The sequence below is a fragment of the Sander vitreus genome, chromosome 11 (assembly GCF_031162955.1).
Source record: "Sander vitreus isolate 19-12246 chromosome 11, sanVit1, whole genome shotgun sequence".
Classification (NCBI taxonomy): Eukaryota; Metazoa; Chordata; class Actinopteri; order Perciformes; family Percidae; genus Sander; species Sander vitreus.
The window spans coordinates 28122407-28145635 of NC_135865.1; the positions used below are offsets into that span (position 1 = coordinate 28122407).

At 40.7% G+C, this 23229-nt stretch overlaps 1 protein-coding gene across 1 annotated transcript in view; it reads right to left on the reverse strand.

Moving 5' to 3' along the window:
- Window positions 1-23229, reverse strand: part of kcnh3 (potassium voltage-gated channel, subfamily H (eag-related), member 3) — a 172207-nt gene that overhangs the window by 92930 nt on the left and 56048 nt on the right. The window lies entirely within an intron of this gene.

Sequence of the window (23229 nt, forward strand, 5' to 3'; positions counted from 1 at the left end):
GAGAAAAAAAATCAAATATCGGGATATTTTTTAGCAAATACCTCAATATCAATATTGTAATGATATTGTAGGGTTGACTATTGGTGCTTTACACAATGAGATTTGTGATAAATAATCATCAGTAATGTGGATATAATGACTAAATGGGTAAAGGCAAATATCAGAACAGCTAGAACAGTCTGGAAAGTTCAGAAAATGACATCACTTTACCAGGAAAAGACAACTCTTATGTCATATCACGATCCAAAATCTAAGACGATATCTAGTTTTATATACGTTATCGATTTATATTGACATATTGCCCAGCCCTAATTAAGCCCGTAAAACCCGTACTTTTTATGGTTATGACTCACTGGATAATTAAAGAAAGTTCCCAGGCGTTCATTGTTTGTGTCTTTTCATGTTTCACAAAGAGTTTTACAACAATGATAGAAATCATACCACATCCCTATACGGGGATAGTAGTATACTGCTGCTAAAACATAATAAAATGTATGTGTTTTTTTAACACGCTGGTATCGGATCGGTACTTGGTATCCAAATCGGTAAGAAAAAATGGTATCGGACCATCTCTAGCGTCTCCAGATATGTCTGTTGCTTGTGGACTACAAACTAACAGCTGTGGCCAGAGGAACATGTTGGTAATTATATATTGGAGAACAACGTCAATCTGCTTTTGTGTTCAACTCCCTCTCATCTTTTCCAGAGCCGAAGAGCACCTCACAAAGCTGCCTGCATTCATGCTTTTTTCTCCTATACAACCACACAACTAATGAAGCCAGGCTCATGATACAGTTCTGATCCTCACAAAGATGTTGTTTAGCTGAGGATTATTAGGTACACTTCATGTTTACATCTCTAAGGTGGACTTAGATAACAAGCGTGCCGAGGTCACTGTGCCCTTCTCTATTCATGCGTTTATTTAAATGTCTGACAGTCAATGCATGAGGATGATTAACGGTTGTGCAATGCAGTTTGAAAGTTTTTAACTTTAAATGCTGCTTGATGAAATGTACTGGGCTAAAAGCTAAATACTGGTTCACACTGTTTTGCACTACTAGTCACATTGAAATTATTGATGTAAAGGAAGAGACAATGAGTACTTTTACATGCACACCAATATTCCACTATTATTCTGCATATGACAATATTCTGAATTTGATTCAGGTCATGTAAACAGCATATTCTGGATATTCCGTATAAAGCCTTTTTCCGAATATAGCAGTTTCTGATTAAGACGTGGGATATTCTGGTATTATTCGGATTTTGGAGGCATTCTTTGGACATGTATACAGCGTAGAGCCAGACCGATATATCGGCGGGGCGATATTATCGGCTGATATTGGGCATTTTCCAAACTATCGGTATCGGCATTTATAATGGCTGATAAATGAATATTTAAAACAGCCAACAGTTTGCAGGGCTGCAGACCCGATAAGAAGGAGAAACACAGCTACTTTTAAACATTATCATAGACTTGGATATCAACAGGTTTTTAGATATGCGCACACATCGCTACGCTGACCTTTTCAAGAAGCTGGTTGAAGGAATGAAAGATGGACGCTGTGTTTGCCAGTCCAACAAGTTTGCCACCGCTGGTAAACTTAAAAAAAAAAATAGTATTTGGCACGGCTACATGTAAATGGGAATATTAGTGCAATAGTCACTTTCATTAGCCTTGTAACGAGTATCGTCAGAATATCGTCTTTTTCGGAATAAGGGCAAAAAAATTGAATATTATGTGCATGCAAACTAACTAGTAGTTAGGGCTGGGCGATATGAAGAAAATCAAATATCACTATATTCTTGACCAAATACATCGATATCGATATTGCGGGGGTTGACAATTGGTGCTTTCACAAAATATTTTTTACAATGAGATTTTAGACAAATAATCATAAATAATGTGGTAAACAGTTTCAAGTGAAATTTTAGAGAAAAAAATAAATATAATTTCCCAGCTTTATACTGACTATGTTTAGATGCATGTACAAAAATAGTGTGATAAAACAAATCTGCAGTTCTTCAAATGATATTCCCTCAAAATGTTTCACAACAGATTTTCTGAGAAAATTGAGTTAGTATGTGCTTGTTAGTATAGATAGGATTCCATTGAAAGACGATAAATTATCATATTAAATTATTGCCCAGCCCTTCTAGTAGTAACCACTTTTTTACTTTACAAATGGAGAATGTCATCAGATGGTTTACATGCAACAGTTTAAATCCACAGAAAGCAGTGCAGCTGTTCAACTGCTCGTTACGCGAATATCTAATCAGCCCATCACATGGCGGCAATTCAATGCATTTAGGCATGTAGACATAGACTTGGTTGGCATTACTGGGAACTCCCACTAAAACGGAATTTCTGTTTATGCCATAGGGGGAAACAAACCATTCGAATGAATGAGCGTAGTAGACCTTGTTAGCGGTTCATTTTTAATCTTTGTCATATTTACGCTTGTTTTTTTGCCTGGTTCATTGCTGAAAAGCTGCTGTGTGGCGTTCTGTGCCTCTAATAAGTTCAAAAATCCTGATCTTAAGTTTTATATACTGCCGAATAGACAGACGTAGCCGGTGTTAATACCACTAACATCGCTGCTAAGGGTGTGCAAGAAAATGTATTCACATTCGTATTGCGATTCAAGCTCTACCAATTAAAAATTCGATTCACAGAATTCCAACGATTGATTCATATATTTATTTATTTTTTTCCGCTTTGTAACGTCATGCATACTATTGTCCTGAAATGAGTTTAGCTCGCCATTACCACAGATGGCGCTGGGCACTCTTGTCATAATCAAAAGAAGAATGAGTGCAGCAGAAGTTTTTGTTATGAAGACATATAAAGTAATATCAAACTACATTTAATTTGTTGTGTTTCTTTTCTTTTAAATTGTATGTCTACTGCAATCACATGGGAAAAGTAACTACATCTACATACTGTGAATCGTTTTTTGAATCGAGAATTGTTTCTGAATCGAAAATCGATTTTGAATTGAATCTTGAGCCTAAAAATCGATATTGAATCGAATCATGACATTTTCTGAATTGTGCACCCCTAATTGATGCTACAGTCCAAACTGTAACAGGCACATGGACTTTATTCATTTAACATGCTTAGACATACTTGTCTTTAAAATAGCTTTAATGAACATGGGACAACAAAAGATTGTTTGATGACCCTGGGATAACGTTACTGATAATACATTCAGATTGAATCATCTAACGGTTAACGTTAGCTGTCTCTTACCTAGAGACTCAATCAGGTAGCCAACGTCAACAAAAAATGTCGGGGAACAATACCTCTGGCCGTTCCGTTGGGTCGTTTGTCCAGCCACTTATAATTTACGGACAATCCGACCCAATGTGGCTCAGTTTGTTTTATGTATCTTGCTCTGTCAAGCGGTAAAAGTGCTTTTGAGTAGCCGTACTGGTTTAAAGCAATGTTATTCGGTCAGGGGGAATGATTGGTTTTCCCCCACGGCGACTACGCCACAGGCCACGCCCCCAGCTATGACGAGTCACCGACCAAGTGTATGGTCAAGACCATCTGCTGTAGTTCAAACCGAGCATCAGAACGGGGAAGAAAGGTGATCTGAGAGCATTTCTGAACCCACAACATGTCAAACCTTGAAGCAGATGGGCTACAGCAGCAGAAGATCACGGGTGTCACTCCTGTCAGCTAAGAACAGGAAACTGAGGATACAACTGGCACAGGCTCTCTAAAATTGGACAAAAGAAGATTTGGAAAATCATTGCCTGGTCATTCAAATGTTCGGGTCAGAATCTGGCGTACACAACATGAGAGCATGGATCCATTCTGCCTTGTATTAACAGATCAGGCTGCTGGTGGTGTAATGGTGTGGGGATATTTTCTTGGCACACGTTGGGCCCCTTAGTACAAATGGAGAATTGTTCAAAGGCCACAGCCTACCTGAGTATTGTTGCTGACCCTGTCCATCCCTTTATGACCACAGTATACTCATCTTCCAATGATTACTTTCAGCAGGATAATGTGCCACGTCACAAGGAATCATCTCAAAATGCTTTCTAAACATGACACTGAGTTCACTGTTCTCAAACGGCCTCCACAGTCACCAGATCTATGGTCTCGCATTGCCAGACCTTCCTCCACAATGCTGCAAATAAGGTCTGGCTAGTCCACACAGCATTCCAGGATAGGAGAAAACGTGCTCTGCTTTACTGGCATTTCTTTAAACCAATCATAATCGTCTTGAGCGTTGCTAAGTGCTGGACGGAGCCACGGTGCCTCTGCAAAATAGAGGGAACTTGTTTTGGTGGAACATGTGTACGTTCAAAAGTAGTTTTAGTCGTGCAACAGAAAACTCAGATTGGACAGATAGTCTAGCTAGCTGTCTGGATTTACCCTGCAGAGATCTGAGGAGCAGTTAACCATAGTCCTCACAAATCCACCGGAGGTTAGAACGCCAACACAAAGAAAGAGGAAGGTGACAGACATAAGGCCGAAAATTAGGGACATTTGGCGGATTTTTCAGTGGCACCTGAAAAATCCCAGAAATGAAACGTTGTCGATATAGACTACCAGATCTCTATCCAATGTTGAAACGAGAGATTCGCATCATCGATGCGCAGGCGACAAATCTGTAGCAACTGTGTGATGCTATCATGTCAATATGGACCACAATCAGAGGATCGTTTCCAGCACCTTGTTGAATCTACACCACAAAGAATGAAATCAGTTCTGAAGACAAAAGGAGGTCCAACCTGATACTAGAAAAGTGTACCTAATAAAGAGTTCATATGCACAAAATGTTCATATATGGTGTTAATCATGACTCCAAACCTTGGAGAACTTATGTATCGAAGCATTTTGTGTTTATCAGTGCAACACGGCTCGCTAGTTTCTTTTTTTTTGCGTCTACACAAAGAACCACAATAACCTAATTTACCAAGGATACAAGGCTGTGCAATCGGTACAACAACCGCCCCTTGCTGGAGCGCGTGAAAAGGTCTGCCACACTTACTGTATACTGTACACCGTCTATAATTTCAATTCAGATAAATCATTACAGATTCAATTTTTCACTTTTTTCCAACATTTGTAAAGTAGCTTGAATCAAAAGTGACAGCTTTAGTTGGTAGTAATGTTTTAGCTCAACAGAAAATTGGTGGGCGCCTACAGTATCCCATACCCTCTCTCTCTGGGTTTCTCTGCCTCTCTTGCGCTCTATGGTGAGGAAACAGAGATGAGTGACAATTAGTAGAAAGAGACCAGCAGTGTAGTGGGAATACTACCAAAGTCATATTACCAAATACTGTTATTGAGTTCAGTCTGGTACTGAAATCTCACAGCAAATAGAGATTCCAGTTCATCTCACAAGGCCGCCAGCAACATGAAGAAATGCTCCAGATCTGATTAAGAAAGGAGTGCACACACACACACACACACACACACACACACACACACACACACACACACACACACACACACGTCTTGCCAAACTTCTTTAATCATGAATCTCAGAATAGAACTAATAATCAAGCTCTCTTTCCTCAGAGGCCTGATACACTGGCTATTACTGACTGTGTGTTTACTGTGTGTATCTGTGAGTGCTCGGGTTTGAATGTGTGTGTGTGTGTGTGTGTGTGTGTGTGTGTGTGTGTGTGTGTGTGTGTCACAATAAGAGTATGAGAAAAACAAGACGTGTCGCAAAGACTTGGCTTTCCACTTCCAGTTTCCTCTTTGCATACCTTGGCCCTGACCCAATCGCCGTGTTAATGGCTCATTAGGAAGTAGTCGAGCTGTAAAAGGAAGTTGATCATTAACCCTCCGCCAAGGGCTGCGTTCTGCCGTTGCCATAGTAACCTGGCTACAGACGCTGAGTGGTGGCGAAGGTCAAGCTCCAGTCCGGCCAAAACATAGGCTAAACCCCCAACATAGTCCCAACATTACCCAGGGTGTAACTACCTTAAATTAAATGTGTTAAATTGAGAGGCTGTTTAGACCAGAAATCTTACTTTCTCCGTTACAATAATCTCACAAACCTTTTATATGCACAATCATACTCTGACCCCCACACACACACATTATCATCTGGGCTATAAAATCATAATTACTTAACAGCCGCTATACTCTCTATCATCTTCACTCAAATCATGCTTTGTGATATCCACCATCACGCTGAACCTGCAGCAAATTTGAGACTACTTTAGACCAATTTAAGACAACGGAGAGAAGCAAATGGGCACGAATACATGCAGATTTACCCTTAACAGTGTGGACTAAAATGTATGCATATCCCGAAGCTTTATGGATCTAAAATGCGAGGGTGAAGAGACAAGAAGATCAGGAGAGGAAATGTAAGGAAAATAGCAGAAACCTAAGCTCCTGGTGAGTTCGAGCATCAGCCACAGTCTCAGCTACCATATAAACACACACAGAAATATAAACTGTTGGTGTGTACGCAGCTATGCAAGCTACAACTGACTTCTATACATTGACTGTTTGGGGACAATAAAACAGATAAAACAAGCAACGCATAAAGGATAAAGGATGTCATTGGCAGACACATTTATGCTTTTGGCTACAGGTATATAAATAAAACTGACTTGATTTAACACTCTGTAGTAGTATAAAGAATTATGTTTTTTAGCTCTGACAGCAGAGAAATAGAGAAATGTGGAGTCTCAGTCACAATTTGATGGGCTGTGCCATGTCGGTCTGAAATAGCACTTCTTGACGAAGCTACATGGCTGTTATGCCACAATTGCCTTACATATAGGCTACTATTATCCTCTTCAGAATATACAATGATTAGAGAGCATAATGAGTGTAAAAGAATATCATTCTTTAGTGACTATAATGGAAGACAGAGAAAAGCAGTCTATGAAGGATAATATGATGGTATGAGAAAGTATGACGCCTGAAAATGTTATAAAAATTGCACTGAACCTGATAAGGAAAAAAAGTACCAAAATAAATGTTATTAGAATTAGAATCACTTTGGACTCAGCTCAAAAAGAACATTTCATGGAGATTGAATCAACTGTTTTGTGCAACGTTAGCCATCTTTTCTGATGGTGTCCAGTCTAAGATCCACTCTGGTTTAATCAGCACGGGTATGGGCGGCTTCATTTCCCACTGGATTTTTTGTCTGGCTATCCCCAGACCAAGCTCAATCTTTTAAGATTGAACATTAATCTCGGCAACATGACTTGATTTATCTGAGCAACGGGCATAGTTCAAATGACTCTGTACACAATTGGATAGTCCTTCAACCAATCAGACCAACGATCCAGGTGACGTACTTGCTGGTAAATTAAGCTTTTACCAAAGCCTGTCGTTAGTAAGGCAAACACATCCTTCTTTTGTAGGAATTGTTCCAGGGCAAGTTTCTGTTCTGTTTTCAGAGAAAACTTGCCTTTGAAATCTTTTAAAACAGCAGCGACAGCGGCATCAACGTGTTGCTGCACTTCGGTTTTTCCTGTTTTACTTTGTCAATGCATTCCCTGTGTGTCCCTGTTATTTGTTCATGGTTATGTTTTACCCGTGTTTGTTCTGTGTTTTGTTTTCCTAGTTCCATCCTTGTGTGGGTTTTCATGCTTGTTTCCTGTGTTACTTGTGTCTGTTTCGCCTGTGTCATGTCTTGTTTTACTTCATATCTTGTATTGTACCCGCCTTTGTGACTGTCTGCCCTGCCCTGATGTGTCTCAGCTGTTCATCAGCCCTCTTGTCACCTGTCCCTTGTTACTTCCCTCATTACCTTTTGTATTTAGTCTCTGTGCTTTCTTTGTCTGATGTCCAATCGTTGTTGTTGTTGTTGTGTGAGTCTTTTCCTGTGTCTCTCCCTGTGAAGTTTCATTCCTAGTGTTTTTGGTTATTCCTAGTCTTCTGTACATACTGTAACTACACTTATACATAGCCATATTCTACTGCTCTTCATACTATTCATACTGCACATACACTTATTCTCACTACTCTTATAATGTTACTGTTTCTGCACTACAATGGTACTATTACCACACTACACATAGCTGGACATATCTGTCTATATGGTTCATACTGAATATCCATATTTATTCTGTATTTCTTATAATAATACACTGCATATATCCATATTATATTATACTATTATAATGTTACTGCTGCTACATTGCACATATCTGTACATGTTGTTCATACATTGTTCATATTACATAGCCATATTTATTCTGCTTTTATAAGGTAACTGCTAATACACTGCACACATTTATATTTAATTTGTATTACTCTAAACCACCTCCTGTTAACCAACTGTACACTACTGTCTACACTGCACTACATTTCTTGTCATGTCTATACTTGTATATCACATTGCACTTTTCTGCTTTTTTTGCACTTCTGGTTGGACGCAAACTGCATTTCGTTGTCTTTGTACTTGTACTCTGCACAATGACAATAAAGTAGAATCTAATCTAATCTTCTGTTTCCTGAGTGCTTTTGGAATTTTCTTTTGCCAGTTTTCTACCTGCTTGCTTCAGGGCACGTTTTGTTCCAGCCGTTTTTTATGTAATAAACCTTCGAAACCTTACATTGTAATAACGGCTGGCTGAGGAGTGATTCAATGGTTGCCTAGCAAGAATAACAAAAACACGCAACTGGCATCACCCTGATCAGCGGTGTGGTTTTGCAACCTATTTTTTTCACATAATCCTCAAAATTATTACATCATCAGTTTCAAAAAAACAACGACCCAGCTGATAATGTAAAAAAAAAATTATCTTAGGGACTGTTCGTTATTTAATTAAGGGGCCACCAGAGGAGTTTTGGGGCCTCTAACCTAAAAAGACTTGACCCTCCCCTCATCAGCAATAATTTTGCTATGACCCTCCAACATGATATGAAAAAATGGCATAACCCTCCCATTGTGTGCAAGTTTGTACTTAGCAAAGAAGTACAGATGCCATTTGATTTTTACAGCCATGACATACAGGAGTTAACCTCTGCATACTCATCTTACACATCCCACTCCTCTGTTATGTTTCGGTGGCCATTTCAGTAGATTTACTCACTAACAGTGTAGTGGAAACACAATAAGCATGGAAACTAAATGCACACTTCATGCATTACTGCATTACTTCAAATACTAAGTTCCTCCTCTAGTAAACTAGTATTCACATGAAATAAAACAATAAAACATTGAGACCATTCAGCAAAGGACACTGGGAAATAACAATTCAACACTGGTTGCTATGGACTTGTCACTAGGCTTCGTCATTGTATATTTTAGCACACAAAAAGGTGGTAAAGGTGCTGAAGCTGAACATTATATTCCAAAACACATATTTTTATTTTTCAAGCAGATTTTAAATTACATTGTAACAATTTAACAATTCGCCCTTATGAAATCCAATCGTGGCACGGCTGTTTTGGAACACAATAGACAGACGCTTAAATTCAACTAAAATGTAACAGTGAACAATCAGTGTTGGACCTCCAGTCTGTTGAGATGCCTCTCCAAACTCACCATAAAACGTTACGACACGTTGAGAAAAAAGTTCCATATTTTGCCGTAATCCAGTGACACGAAAAAAAAGTAATCCACAGCGATCAGTAGATCCACAAAAAGGGTCACGGCGTATCCAGCAAGGCCGATACGAGCATCACATTCACCAGCCAGCTCCAAACAGGTGAATGAGGCCTCTCCACTTCACCGTTTAAAGAAAGTGGAATAAATGTATACAAGTCCAAATCTACACAAAACTCGCAATCAATTAGTAAGCTGACATCACATGTATATACATGGCATTTAGGAAACCTTTATTGCAAGTTCGACACGGCAAGATGTCCAGACTAGTGCAACAGTAAGTTTCGTTTTTTGCGTCCTGCTGCTCCCATCGTCAGCCAGGTAATATTTTTTTTTACTAAAGCAGTATATGAAATCAGATGTATTACCTACCACCATTTAGTTGTTTTGTGTTATTTAAAATATTTATAAAATATCTGGTCATGCCAGACGTAATTATTCCACTCATTTTTTAAACAATGCAATTACCCGTTTGAGCCACCAGGGGGGCAGTGCTCCTCCTGCCCCCCCAGCAAACTCTGCATATGCGGTCAGACCCATCTGCTAGGGGGCCCGAGACTGAGAGCTACATGGATAAATATGCACCAAACAAGCCACCAATTTTGCTGTTTTCATGAATAAAAATGTTGGGTGACCCTCCCCTCAACAAATAATAAAAAGACATGACCCTCCCCTATTTTCCTCCGGTGGTCCATTCCATAAATACCAAACGGTCCCTTATTACAATATCAGTCTGGGCATTTTACTACATTATTGGTCAAGTTATTGCATTATTGGGTTTTATTTAAGTGCAAATCGTACTACAATTTCAGGGAATTATTACATTATTGGGTGCTGCAGAGCATATTAGAGGGTATAATAGTTTGTGGGACTGTAAAGTGGTGTACGTGTGAGAACAACAGATTTTTAATAAAACGGCCTCTCACAATTTTCAACTCTGGACACAAAGAACTTGAACCTCTTAAATCAACCAACTTCATTCCTAATAAATACAGTTTGGTTTTCTTGGCGGCTGTTGTTCTGTCTGTCTTTGTTGGACACAATCTAAGGTGAAATAGCCTGCAGTGGCAATTTATGATCCCAACGGACTATCCACCCTGCACGTGCTGAGACAGAAGCCTAAAAAAGCCTGGAAGCAGAGAATCAAAGGCACATCATTGTTTGTCCAAGATGGATGGGAGGCCAAATGAAAAGAAAAGGGAAAGAAAGACAGAGAGCCACGTAACAACATCTTTGGTATTTACCTTAAAAAAACCAGAGAGGCACAGACTTCAAAGTTATTGTGGGGATCCTCTCTAGATTCTAGATTGTGGGGTGGCAGTAGCTCAGTCCGTAGGAGTTGGGTCCGGAACCGGAGGGTCGCTGGTTCAAATACGGAGGTGGACTGGTAGCTGGAGAGGTGCCAGTTCACCCTCCTGGGCACTGCCAAGGTGCCCTTGAGCAAGGCACCAAACCCCCCCGAACCACTCAGGGTGCCTGTTCAGCAGTTGCAGCCCACTCACTCTGACATCTCTCCATTAGTGCATGTAAAAGGACCTGCGCATGTGTGTGTAGTTCAGGCCTGTGTGTAATAACAACAGAGTGTAAAGTGTAATTTTCCCATTGTGGATGAATAAAGAGTATAAAATAAATAAATAAAATTAGATTCATCTCTACTAAAATATTGATGGTGTTCGGTGCTTCTGCATCGAGCAGCGCTTACTGATAGGCCTATCAAAGTCTTCATATGATACAGCATGCCTCAACCTTATCAGCCAGCTCCCTCAAGCAAGATACAGTAGTGGAAGCAATAAGCAGTGTTGCCAGCGGTCTAGTTTGGGGCCACTCAGCTGTGACAGATTCATTGAGCGCTGCATGGTGTTTTCTTGCTGTAATTCTCTGATGAAAAACACAATTAGGGAAATCGCTTTCAAGGCATAGAGGAACTCAGAGGAGGCAATAAAACGGAGAGAAGGAATGAAAAAAAGACTGATAGAAGGTTTGTGTGTGTCTGTTTGTTAGCCAATTTAATTGAAACGTGATCAGTGCAGCGGCACTAAAAAGAGCATCTGTGTATACGTCTGGACTCATGGGGTTGTGTGTGTACTGTAATGTGTCAATCTACATCTACACGTTACATTAGTCTGTTTAAATGTTCATGGATGGGATGCGCACCGTCAATATGGCGTAAGTCTCCAGCCAAGCCAAATCTCATCACACCTAATTAGAAACAAAACGATCATAAAAAGTGAAGTGGTTTGCATCACCTGTACGTCTAATACTGACTCTCAAACTTCATTTTTCGACATTTCCATGGAGCATGATCAGAATACAGATTTATAACCAATTACTATGACTAAAAACAACAAACATGAAGGATGGTACTACTACTACGAAATTACCGGATATTGGTGATTAGCAGAGTACTCAGTTTTACTTGTATTGGGGTGGCAGCTAAATCATGGTTGTAGCTGCCACCGTGGTCCTGTTCGGCTACTATGCCCTGCTACGCCCTGATATGCTCTGCTACGCCCTACTACGCTAAAGCTTAGATCGGGCCCAAAAAAAAATCAAGCCCGACCCTACCCGAGCACGTTGTGTCCGACCCGACACCCGACCCGACACATTAATTTTTTAAATCGGGCCCGAGCCCGACAATTTTTTAATACGTGGGCCATTATAACTGAATCAACTTCAATTCCGAGTTGTTTGAACTGCAGAAATCTGTTTAGAAGGGGTATGCTTGGATAAGTAACAAAAGAGGACATTGAAGGCTGATTATCATCTTTTCTGCCATGGCAAGCTTGCTTCATGTGTCTGTTCATCGTCCCCGTTTTATTGCTGTCATAGGCGAGCAGCGTGCCGCATTTAATGCACTCGACAAAGCCGACACACATGTTGTCACTGCCCACGACTTGTTTAAAATGGTTCCATACCTCTGACTTTCCTCCAAACTTGCTCAAAGTTAATTCTCTTGTTTTTATTTTTTTCTTTACATCGTCAAGCTCCCTGTTGCACTTAAGCTACACAATACAGCACAGCTGGCCCGGTGTGATGCGTGCGAGTGGAGGAGACTGATTATGGCATAGCTTTCTCCCCACCCAATTAGGCTAATAAAGTCATGATTAAACAAACACAAATGCTTGATCAAGGACCGAGGATAGTGGCGGGAAATATTGGGCCGGGTCAAGTTCGGGCTCGGGCTCGGGCTCGGGCAGAGAATCTAAACTCTGTACTACGCCCTGCTATGCCCTGATATGCTCTGCTACGCCCTACTATGCTCTGCTACGCCCTACTATGCCCTGCTACGCCCTGCTATGCCCTGAACTGCTACAACTATTATTTCTAGTCATAGTTCCATTATCTTAACTGTTACTATAATTGCCACATACCAACTGCTATAACTATTATGAATCATATTTCTCTATATCTGTATATCTGTATCACCAAGAGCCTGGGTCAGTTTTTCTTCACCACTGTCGCACTAAATGCTTGCTCTTGGGGGAATTGTTGGGTCTTTGTAAATTATAGAGTGTGGTCTAGACCTACTCTATCTGTAAAGTGTCTTGAGATAACTCTTGTTATGATTTGATACTATAAATGAAATGTTATTTTATTTTATTTTTTTAATTTTTAGAATTACATTCTTTTTGGATGTTGCTTTTTGGGACGGGGTGAGTGGGCAGCCGCTGAGTGGGGAGCTGGCACAGCGCTAACACAAAGTGTGGAGAGATAGGTCTGGCTATGCGAAACCACTCAAGAGGAGCCAGTAGGGGGAAGATGATTCCACCCTCACCAAATTCTAATTACCTGAAAAAAAAGAGACCACTTTATGGAAAAATGTCCCAAGTAACATGTGTTTTATCACAGGAAAGGCAAGTTTGAAAAAGAAACAGAAATCTCTCCTTTACTTAAATCTCTCCTTTACTTACATTTTTTATCTTGAGGTCTTTTATCTTATTTTCTTTTGTTGTAAGAAATATTTGTTCTCCTTCTCTGCCTTTGTGAGCTACCTAGATGTTAGCTATGTAATGTAATGTAGTGTAATGTAATTTCGTTTTCTAGATAGTGGGTTTTTCTGGTTGTTTCCTTGTTATTTTGTTTAATACAAATTGTTATGTTTATTTTCTTTTCCTATATGTGCCCCGAAATTGTTTAATATTGTCGGATTTAATGTTGTTTTGGACCCCAGGAAGACTTGCTGGTCATCTAGGCGTCAGCTAATGGGGATCCTTCTTAAGAAACTAAACTAAACTCAAACTCAGCAACAGACTCTCGTTCAGCAAGGTAACCCAGTAGCACAGAGGCCAGCAAAGGCAGAGAGAGATGCTGTTGGTTGGGCTGATGGCGGCTGGTTGGAATCTTTAGGGCCTGAGCGTCGACAGCGGCAAAGGCCCTATTAAAACTGAAGGAATTATTTAACATGTTGCTCAACCCTAGTTGGTACCGATGATCGGTTTTGGTTAGAACAGTGCTGCGGTCAGTATTTCAAAGTCAGTCATCCATGTTAACGTAACCTTTTCCCTATGCGTGCGCATCCACTAATAATGTTTTTAGTGAGCGACTACATTGTATTCCTATTCTGCAGGCTGTATAATGGACAGGCTGAAATGCCCTGGAGAATGGGCTAACTGTAGCAAAGTGAAAGAAAAGACACAGCTAACATTATGTGTTGCTGAATTTGCTTGTTCTAGCACCAATAATGTGAGGATTTGCTCCACGTCTATTTTATATGATTGTAAATGAAATATAAGTCTCCAAGTTTTGGAGTGCTGGTCAAACAAAACAAGACATTCTCTCCTCGAGATCTGGGAAACTGAGATATGAACATTTTGTGGACATACAAGATTGAGAAAATAATTGGCAGATGGTTATAAGATATAAGACATAATATAGGAGCAGAGAGATGAAAGTGCAAAACAAAGAGAGAGAGAGAGAGAGAGAGAGAGAGAGAGAGAGAGTCATCGAGAGAGATAAAAAGAGACTTAAGACTTTCTCATTGGCACCTGGCCAAGGATCTGACTGGGAGAGATGTGAGGAATGTGTTAAAGTCACCCACTGTAACCATTTTTGGCTGGTGCTAAGCTAAGCCATCAGATTGCCTGCCTTGAGCGTGTCTAGCAGTCCAGTTCTGGCAGCACAGACCAAGCTTTTTTACAAATCATCGGGACCCTTTTCGAACTGTTATCAAGACGTGCGCTCTCGGCTCTTCTGTGTCATTGATTTGGTGCAAACAGGGCTTTGCTTGCGTCCTGTTATACATCTGACATTACTGCTTCAACACGACTGCATATCAACAATGAAAAGTATAAAGATAATAAGCAATTTTTTTCTTCCCTAACACTCCTTTTATTTCTAGGCTCCTGGCAGGTCACTGCATGTCTCAGTCTGGCATGTCATAAATTGTAATTTTCAGGACAAGATACTCAAAAATGCTTGTGAGTGGTTCTTTATGTACTGTATAAATAACATTTCTTAAAAACTGTATTTTGACACAATTTGCATCCGGAGTGTTTAAGATGATTAAGAGTTGGTGTTTTCATTATTAATCATATGACAATTTTTTCCATTCCATTTTTTTCTCCCACTCGCTCTACCCCACACACACACCATGCACACACACACACACGCCCTGCTATTCTCTTGAAGAGATCGACGCACACACAACGCACACGTATAAACTTCAAATGGTTTAAACCACAACCATGAAATGTTTTTGCGGTACACTGACTGAAGTGAGGCATGTTAAAACGGAGAACCTTAAAGCCTTTTGCTGTGTTGGTGGCTGTTCAAAGAAAGGTCACGCTATGGCGGGGGGGGGGGGACCTCTGACCTTTGCATTAGTGTCTGTGGACGGTTGTGGTCCGCTGAGGGAGCGATAGATAAAATAGCGAGCTGGTCCTACAGACACACTGTGGATGGACTTTGAGATCTATAATAAAAGTGCATGACGATAATCGTCATCAGGGTCTAGCGGTGAAAGCAGAGTTTTATAGACTGGCAGCTGCTGGGAGGAAGGGTCTCCTGTGGCACTTTGGAAGTATCATTATTGCTGAAGGTGCTCCGGTAACCTCTTTGTTAGAACATTGTCAGACTCAGGGTGGGCAGGACAATAAATCAATGCCGTAAAACCAGAGATAGTGGTTTTCTGTTGTCGTTTTTTTTTTTAAATCGCACACAATCTTCTACCTTGTCAAAAGGTGGCGCCTAGATTGCCCACAATGCCACTTGACTGCTGATAGTGTGGTCGGAGATTCTGCTGTGTTATGTTAGTAGTGTATGTACTCTTTAGCCGAGATGAGGAGTGAGCTACAGACACGGTCCAAATTTTGTTTGTCCACCAGCCAAATGGCTAGTGAAATCTACCAACCACTTGCATATTTTACAACAATCATTTGGCTGGTAGATGGTGCTAATTTTGGGTGCCATGTTATTTCTCCGACGCTCCATTGTTCAGACCTCTCAATAACCCAAAAAATTCCCTTTGGTCCTACCCACTAGTCCAACGTCCAGCGATATTACGAATCCCACTATAGCCATGCCAAGACCCGCCCTTCAATAGCATTTATTGGCCAGGCGTCCATGCTTACGCAAGGTAACGTAACCCCATTTATTCAGGTCCTATCCCCTGACCAATCGGCTAGCCTAACCTTAACCACTCAAGGTTAAATGCCTGACCCCAACCAATCGAGCTGCTTCGTAGGGTGGGTCTTGGCGTGGCCATAGTGGGATTTGTAATTTCACCACCAGCGAAAGGGACGTCGGACTAGCGGGCTGTAGGACCAAAGGGAATTTTTCGGGTTATTGGGAGGTCGGAACAATGGAGAGTCGGAGAAATGAGCAGTCCCCCTCATTTTGGACCCTGGCTTTCTAAAGACAGGTTTATGGTCGGCGTGGTGTTTCCGGAGTGAGGTGCACGAGCTAGAAAATAACGTCATCATGTCTTTTGCGTCAAGCGCGAAGGCTCTGCAAATTATTGCGCCGTGGGGACGTCCACTTCTGAATTTTTGTAACTCAGCATGCGCTGCGCATTCCATTTCAACATGGCCGGCTAGGAAGACTGGCCGAGCAGGTTCACCTCAGGGACATTTAAAGTCTTACATTTGTGGTAAGAGAGAGAGCCACCACACTGATTCCAAATTAGACTTCCTCCATTTTTATGCAAAAGTCAAATTTCCCATTAATCTGATAAAAGAGACTCAGGGATCCACATCTAAACAAGGGACGTCACTCCGGACATGATTGACACTTGACAGATTTTTGTTCGCACACTGAAGTCACGATGAACGTTTAACAAAGTACAGTGCTGCTCTGAAAGTCCTATTCTCCTCTCCTATCCTATTGATGGTGCCACCTTTTGTTACCTGAAGCGAACATTCTTCACTATGGACTGATCTTTACAAATGTAGAGAAAAACCTCATTCCCCTGCAGACAGACAGAGCCTGTCCTCCAGACTCAAGGTATAACATGAAAACAACAAATATCTATGGATGCAACTGGACGGTGTATGTATGTATGTATGTATGCATGTATGTATGTATGCATGTATGTATGTATGTATGTATGTATGTATGTATGTATGTGTGCGTATGAGAAAAAAGAAGAAAGAGAAACACAGTCTAGAGGCCTCCCAACATATAACACTTTATAGCTGGTCCATTTTTTCAACCTAAGCTCTTTACAAAGCCTCTCATTCACCCACGCACACTCACAGAGCTGCCAAGCAAAGCATCGGCCTGATCATTAGGAACAATTTGGGGTTTCAGTCAGAGTCATGAGAACACACAGTCGAGCATGTCGAGAGCAACTCCTCTCTGGTGCAATTTGCATTTTCCTTGAATACAGCAAACTGCTGCCTACTAACAGGTTGGGAAAAGAGCGGTAGATACAGCAGAGAAGAGGAGAAGGCGAGATGATGCTCCTGCAGTATTCCCTATAAATGAAGATCACACTCTATTGAAGAGTGAATTGAATTATTGACCTGCCAGCTGATAGCGCTCTGAGAATATGAGGTGAATGCTCCGTATGACAAGGTCACTATTCATCTCACCCCTCACAAAACACATCATTAGCGTAATTTTAGCTATCTTTCATGTAGTAATTGCGGCAGCTAAATATGAACAGAGGAGCTTGTTGTGTGAGCAGAATAATTACTTCTTTCCTTTCCCAAGACATTCATGCTCAACCTGTTTTTACAAAAACCTGGCTTTCTGCAGCCAGGTGCTTTGTTCAGGTGGCTGCCGGGAGGCTCATTCAATCCACCACCCAGCCATGTCAGCTCAGGTTGTTCACAGTGAAATTCATGCACAATCACAGGTGTAGATTTTTAGAAGAGGTAGATTTGTCCCCCTCAAAAAATATGAAAGACAAACCACACCCCCAAAAGAGGTAAAAATAACCGTTCAGGGGGCTCAAAACATGTTCGGAAAACAGGAACTGTTTCTACTTCGCTTCATCGGGGGTTAAAGAACACAACAGAAGCGGGAAAAATAAAGATGTGATTTAAGTAGATTTAAACTTTGGAGTTTCTGGCTTTAACAAGGTCTCATTCTCTAACAGATTTGTTGTTGTTGATGTACATGTTTCCTAAAAATAAAAAAAATGTTTTGCACAGGAGAATATTACAGGATATTTCTTTACATAAATACAGACATTTGCACCATAACTTGATGCAGAAAAAGCATAAATTGTTGCATAAAAAGTAACCACAATGTAGGAAATTTAGTGTGACGGTAAAAAAATATATGTTAAAAAAAAGATATATATACACATATACAGTATAGTTTGTTTGTTTATGTATGCACCAAATACCAAGGCAAATTCTACGTAAGTGTAACTTACTGTGCCAATTTTTCTAAGGTTACATTTACTGCTAGGTTTTGGTTTTTAAGCAGAGTTTTGAGCCAAAAACGATGTGCACCCAAGTGTTTGTAGCTCCAGTAGAAGAACTAATCTCTCATGCCAAGCGCTTCAACAGGTGAGGAGCAGGTTGGGGTGGCAGAAGGTGCTGGAGCAGCCAACAGAGTATGAGCAGTGTAATTGTGAGAACTGAAAGACTTCTGTGTACACCTGTATCAATAAGATGGGACATTACGAGTCAGCCGGCAGCTTAAAAGTGTTGAGCAACGTTACGTAGATACACTGGAATCAAACTGCTGTACAGGAAATGCAAAGAGGAGAGATATAAGTCACATTGAGCACAGTAAAGACATAGTATATGAATATAACCACACAAAGGATTACATATTCTGTATGGACGGAACATGGACACATGAGAAGAGAAAGAGGCAGGGTTGCATGAACAGCATGCCACATCACGTGCTGCATTCAAAGTTTTTGTCTGCTTTAGTTTCTCTCTGCTGACAGGGTTCTGGGTTGTTGGGTTGTCCTGCTGACTCGTACAGTAAGATAAAATCCCTTGCGACTGAAATGTACTAAAAGCATTGTGGCCATGAGGGCATTGATGTGAGTAAGAGTGCTCTTTGTCTCTGTCTGTCACTCAGACTACATACACTTTTTATTTAAAAAAAAAAATAAATGCAGTTTTTGTGTGAAATGCCATGCGCCCACATTCGCGCTTTCATGTTGTTCTCGTAAAGATCTTAAAAAACAGCTAAATATCTCTTTTGGTCGACAAATAACAAAAAACCCATTAGAGCCAACATCTGGTGAGGCCAGACAGTCATTTACATGTTTTTCAGTTTTTGTTTCCAGGCAACTAAGCAAAAAATACTGACAGATAGAGTTTTAAGATTGATCTACTCATACACATACCATTTTTCTTTTAAGTAGGCCTATCTGGTGTCATAAATGCCAGCTTAGAGTGAACGTTAAGGGTGTACGATTTAAAGGGCTATGATAATACAATCATCGATGCATCGAAATGTTTGATTTCTATACGTTTTGTTATTCTCCTCACTGTGACTACATGCTACTTTTAAAACAAAGTGTGGTAATGATCCAACATTAAAATTAAAACAGATGACTTTACTGTCTAATTCATTAATACAACGGCAGTAAAAATGGAAGAGATGTGACGACTGGACATGTTACATTTGCCAACATATTTTCCAGCATTAGAGCTGCAACGATTAGTTGACTATTGGATAAGCCGATCGACAAATGGAAATTAATCACAAACTATTTGGATATTCGATTAACCGTTATAAGGAATTTTTCATGCAAAAATGGCAGAAAATGCCATTTTCAGCCTCTCAAATATGGAGATTTCCTGCTTTTCTCTATTTTGTATCATTTTAAACTGAATATTTTGAGAAAATATAGACATTTAGAGACATCACCTTGGACTTTAAGAACTGGGATCGCCATTTTTCACAGTTTTCTCGGTCAGATTGTATCCCCGTAAACACGGAACACGTTTATGTCCGTTACGTCACATCATCTAATTGGTTCAGCCGTAAGGAACGTACAGCCCAGAGAATCACGATGCATCAAATAATCCCACACCCCCAGTGAGGCCAAAAGAGAAAAAAAAGAAGATTTTACTCACATATACACTCAAAAGTGGAGGAAATATAGCTCAAAGAATCAAAAGAGAAAGGTGAGAAATGACATGCGAGTGAGAAACTAAGACGACTCCACTGGGGTAACCGAGCTCCCAAAGGCAGACGGGGAGCGACGGATAGAGAAAGTGAAGGGTTTAGGGTTTCATGCTACTGTGCACGGATCAGCATGATCCGTGCACGATGGGTAATTCAATTATAGGGAGGGAGTGTTGGAAGAGGGAGAACTTGGAGAAGAAAGAATTGATACGGAAGGAAAAAAGATTAGAGAGAAAGAGAAAGATGAAGAAACATGGAAGAACCACTTTGAAAACGTTTATAGAACTATAAGACTGAAACAGAGAAGGAACGAGACAGAGTTGGGTTTTGAATAAAGGAACTGAAAATCTGAACCAGCTAGCAATCTCTTTTCATACTAGAAAACTGCCCTTTTCCTCTATTATTCGCTCTCTCGTCTCTATTTCACTCCTATTTTCACTCTCTGTCCGTCCTTCATCCTCTCCGGCTCAATCTCTGCCGTTACCGGCGTTAACTTGTTCTGGCATTGTGTGGCTCAGCGTCTAAGTACTTCTGGAGAAAAGCTCTGAACAGGTTGAAGGGTTTCTAATATCACAGGAACACACACAAATACATACATGCCCAGCACATCTTGCCAGTTCATCCATGCAACTTATTTATTCATCCGCCAGTAACGGCTCCTGCAATGCATTCCCAAACGGGTATGTATGATATTGTACGAAATTGTATGCACAACAACGATTCGTATGATATCTCACGGAATTAGGCCGACTGGTCACATGACGGTGACTGTGAGACGTGTACCGGTCACCGTGATGTGACGATTGGGACAGGGGCCGTGACAAAGCAGCACCCATTTTTCCTGGTGTCCAAAGCTAAGTTAAGCTAGCAACAAAAAGGTGACATGCACAACGTGACGTTAAGTTTAGGCTTTAAAACAACTGGTTAAGATTAAAAAGAAAAAGTAGTGGTTTGGGTTAAAACACTGGTCTCCTTAAGTAGTACTTTGGGGACACAAACACCCATCTCCTGGGTGAAAGTCTTGTGTTTTCCCCTTAACTTCTTCTGGGACAGGGCTAGGGTTAGGCTAACGTGTTTAGCTGCCGCCCCCGTCCACAGCAGGACGTTGCTTAGCTTCCGTGTCGGTACTCCTGCCTGCTTCTCCAAACAGGGGGGGTGCGGGGGGGGTGCCGAGCGCCATCTACTGAAGCTAACACACTTGACTATGGAGAAGTAGCTTCATACAAACATACTTCAAAACAAATCTGAACTATGCCTTTAATAAAAAGGACACAGGATTAGAACTTGGGAAATTATTTTTTGTATTTGACTGTGGCTTTATTTGTCTGAACATCCCATCTGGTTGTGTTGCACTCTCTGCCACCACACACTTGGCAGCAAAAGGATTTGAGATTCTCTTTAATTTCCCAGGTTGATGTCATTGTAACAGACTCCTCTAAAGTGGGGTTGATGTTTGGTAGTCCTGTCCCTTTGAACAGCTGTACTGACACTACAAACACAAAATGACACGGACTTGGCAACACTGATTTGGAACACAGTCAACTCATCTACATAACTGATCGAATATTATCACTGTATGTGACTTCTTAGCTCTCAGGCCTGGGGACGACTAATTAAAATGATGGAAGCACATGTCAACGCGACTAACTGCTGAAAATGTTTTTCATTCCAAAACTGGCACCTAAATTCCTTGAGCTCAGTACTTTTAACATTTAACACAAAGAAAACATGTTGCATATGAGAGACATTTTCTAGTGCGTTCTCTTATTGTTCAGAAAATATTTTAAAATGGAACATTTAAAATAATTTGGTGACAGTAAGATAACTTACACATTGCCCATGTGGTCTGCTGGCTGAGTGCCGTGACTGATCTGAGATCATGTTTAGTGGATACAATTAAAGTAAGGATGATACTGAGTGGGGTAGAAAGATTGCATTTGAATCCCTGTTGTGTTCACAGTCAGTCGATAAAAATTACATTATGTGTGATGTAGGTTCCGTTTGGATGAATTCAACCTCCTCTGAAAAGGTCCTCTCTTCCCTAAAGGGAATCAAAATGATCAATATATCCACATCCAGTGGCATTGCAGGTGTTCAATATTCAGGAGTGCAGGCTGAGAAGGCAACTCAAACAATTCTCTGTCCACAGGCCCAGAATGCTCGGGGGACTGAATGACTTTGGGGCTGGGTTAAAATAATCGTTCTTTGATTCAGTGATCGGATATTATAATAAAATCCAGAAATTGATCTTCTTAATATATGCTTTTTCACCGTTGATATATAAGGGCATCACATAACGGGCTGGGAGTTGAAATTCCACTGTTTGGCCACTGCATGCATGTTCTTGCCATACACTTTTGCTTGCTTGTACAATTAACAGCATAGGTTCTCTCAGAATCTCTTTTATATCCAAGCAAAATTGGTATTGTAACTGAAATTTCCATAACCTAATTGATATCGTAAATGTATTCGAATTGGGTACCTTGTGAATCGGAATAGAATAGCAATCATTGGCTATAAATGCTACAGCAATATTTGCTGTCGTGTTTTCCTATTTGCTGTCGTGTTTTCATATTTGCTGTCGTGTTTTTCTATTTGCCGTTGTGTTTTATGATTTGTTGTTTTTCTAATTGCTGTTGTGATTTGCACTTCAGCGCCACCGTATTAGAGCAATCTTTGGCCACCAGGTAAATGCAGGTGCTGCATGTTCCCACAGTCTGCTCCCACATCTGTATGCTTTTGTCTTCTCCATTGTTTCAAGCTCAAACTGAAATATATGGAACAGGGAGAGCTATAAAGCAAATGAGGCAAACTTAAAACCGTGCACAACATCCCCGTTCCTAACAATGAAAATGTTACTTTTTGCAAATGACATCATCATCAGCATAATTGGTGAGGTATACAGGTGCATAGTTTTGATGGACACAGTGCTGGTCATGGTGATTAATATTGATGAGGGCCCCTTGAATGTATGTATAGAACTGCATGCAGTTAATAGGAATTTAACAAAGAAGGAGGCACCAGCTGCCTGCTTGCTAAAAGCAAGAGAGAGAGAGAGAGAGAGAGAGAGAGAGAGACAGACACACACACAAAGACAGCCAGTAGCCGGCATCACGTGACCAGCTGGCGTTCTCCT